Source organism: Montipora foliosa, chromosome 14 (genome assembly GCF_036669935.1).
Source record: "Montipora foliosa isolate CH-2021 chromosome 14, ASM3666993v2, whole genome shotgun sequence".
In the NCBI taxonomy this organism is placed as follows: domain Eukaryota; kingdom Metazoa; phylum Cnidaria; class Anthozoa; order Scleractinia; family Acroporidae; genus Montipora; species Montipora foliosa.
Genome location: NC_090882.1, coordinates 14,647,848 through 14,650,347, shown reverse-complemented (window position 1 = coordinate 14,650,347; position 2,500 = coordinate 14,647,848). Strand labels below are relative to the sequence as shown.

The following is a 2,500-nucleotide window of genomic DNA, read 5'->3' as shown; positions in this document are numbered from 1 at the left end:
CATTAATAGACACAAACTGGTGGCGGTTATTCAGGTAATTAACAATCCCGTCAAATGAGTCATCACATAGACCTGAAGCTTGGCGTTTTTGAGGTAAAATCTGGTGACACACACAGTCAAAGGACTTTTGGAAGTCAATAAAGATTATGCCAATTGATTTTCTTTCATCTAAAGCAAGCCTCCATCTCTCTGTCATGCTACGAAGCAGCAACTCAGAAGATCTACTCTTTCTGAAGCCCCATTGGGAGGCAGTAACTAGATTGTGTTGGTTCAGAAAAGAATCAAGTTGAAAACAAGCAATGCTTTCCAATAACTTGCTTGGTATATTTAGAAGTGAAGTTGGACGATAATTTCCACAGTCCTGAGAACTACCCTTTTTATATAGTGAACTTCTGGTGTCTTCCATTGCGATGAGAACATGCAATCATCAAAGCTCTTCTTTGCAATGTTAAGAAAGTTATCAATGAAGACATCATCCAGCATTTGCAGTTCTTTGCCAGTGATTTTATCAGGCCCACAAGCTTTTCCCAATTTGATGTAGTTCTTGAAACAATAGGATAGGAGCTCTTTATTGACGGTAAATAACTGTAGAGTAGGGGTAATTCTGTAAATGTGATTGACTAGTTGAGTGGAAAGATCCAGAGCTGATAAACTGTTAGTATTAGCCAGAGTTGAACATATATTGGTAAAATAGGAGTTGAATTCATTTGCTCAGTTTTGGAAGATTGTCGGTTCGACAATCAGGCATTGTCCTGTATCGCAACCACTTAGCGAACTAGTCTCCACCGATAAGTTCGAAGCTCTCATCAATGCCACCGGCCGACTACGCCAAAGCAGACTTTCTGGGAATTTCTGGTCCTCTCTGCAAACCAACAACTTGCAAAAATGTAGGAGAAACTTGCGACAGAAAGCCAACACAAAAAAGAAAACATTGCGGCATTGCTGGTTACTTTACCGTATAGTCACAGGAAAGGCGCATTAAACGCGCGAAAATTTTTTTTACACGATTTCTACACCACCTCAATTTTTAGAGAAACATTAAAACTCGTCAAAAATTTTAACAAAATTCTCATCTTTCGAACAGCGACCTATTTTTTTTTGAATTTAATCAACGGCTGTCATTTTCCGGCGAACATATGGTCTTTTTGAATGAGCGCGTCCTTGAGCCTGCGTTGATTGCCCCGGATCAGTGACTTGCACAGTCGTTTCTCAGCTCTGTTGACACACCTAAATTTCTTCTTTAGCACGCTTCTTCCGTTGCTAGTCTAGCGCTGACCTAAGGAATCACAGACTCCGAGGGTAATCTTCGCTTATTCCGTAATTTTGTGTTTCCTTGATATGTGGATATGTCAATAGGTCTAACCCTGTTCATAACTGAAGCGCACACTCTAGCAAACAAATGCTTTCAATCTTTGTTTGTGTGTTCTATCGTTTCCTTTTGTCGTCCTCGCAAAATTGTAAATTCAATTTATAATTAAAGGGCTGCCAGAAGGAGGCTTGTCACCAACCAACAATCGGCATAAGTAAACTTTGCTGTGACATAAATAAATTTTAATGTAGTTTATAGTTTCTCTGTACCCCTCGCGATAAGTTTTCTATTGATTCCCTCACACAACCATATGCATCAAACATTAACCTACAAGGGGAAAAAAAGCGTTTGCTATGATTAATATCATGCAAGAAATATATCAAATTAAGCTTGCCACTGAGTCTCTGGCTTGAGGCTTGCAGGGCAAAATATAATAAACTTTAAAAGAGCATTTTCATTCACTTTTCATTATTCTCGCTCGCAAGTTGGATGTAATGTCTAAATTTATTTGCTGCATTTGTCTAAAGGACTGTTCCCCGGAGATTCTCTCTAAGAGTGGGGTTGAGATATATGGGTGAAAAATGTAATATTGCGGGAAAATAATGCAATTGTTCTGAGATGCTAGTAAAAAAAATCATATTTCGGAGGAGATGCTGACTCTCCTTTAGAAATTAATGCGCGCGCGTGTTAGGAAATATTCCGCTTTATTCCGGAGATAATTTGCAAAGCCAGCTGCAGATTGAGGAATTCTATCGGTAAACAACCCCTGGTCTCAACACTATGTTGAGAAATTGTTGTTTCCCTTCCTAGTACAAAGTGAGTATTTACTTATTCCTTCATTTGATATCGTTAAAGCAAAGGACGATTTCAAAATTTCAAACTGATTTCGGGTTCCTTTCGTCAACTGGCTAAAATATGAAAAAATTTCATGATACATCGAAAAAAAAAATCTTCATCTTTTTTCATTATTTTTTAGTGCAATTGCAAGCCTAAACTTAAATTTGTCGCCTCGGGAAACGATTATAGAAGTGAATGACATAAACTGGAGGAACTTCTGTAAATGATTTTAGCGTTTTTGACAGACAGTCACTTCCCGTCATTTTCAGACCATTGCATTTTGTGAAATATGTGCACTTTATTTTTAAAAAATTAATAATCACATGAGTTTGCTTTGCATTGAAAAGCTGTTTT

At 37.8% G+C, this 2,500-nt stretch overlaps 1 protein-coding gene across 3 annotated transcripts in view; it reads left to right on the top strand.

The window, feature by feature from the left end:
* The first annotated feature begins 2,485 nt into the window (after positions 1-2,485).
* Positions 2,486-2,500, top strand: part of LOC137984812 (neuropeptide FF receptor 2-like) — a 34,769-nt gene continuing 34,754 nt past the window's right edge. For all 3 annotated transcript variants that reach the window (XR_011119183.1, XM_068832098.1, XM_068832099.1), the window contains exon 1: positions 2,486-2,500. This exon is cut by the window's right edge and continues 133 nt beyond it. The gene's annotated coding sequence lies outside the window, so the exon portion shown is untranslated.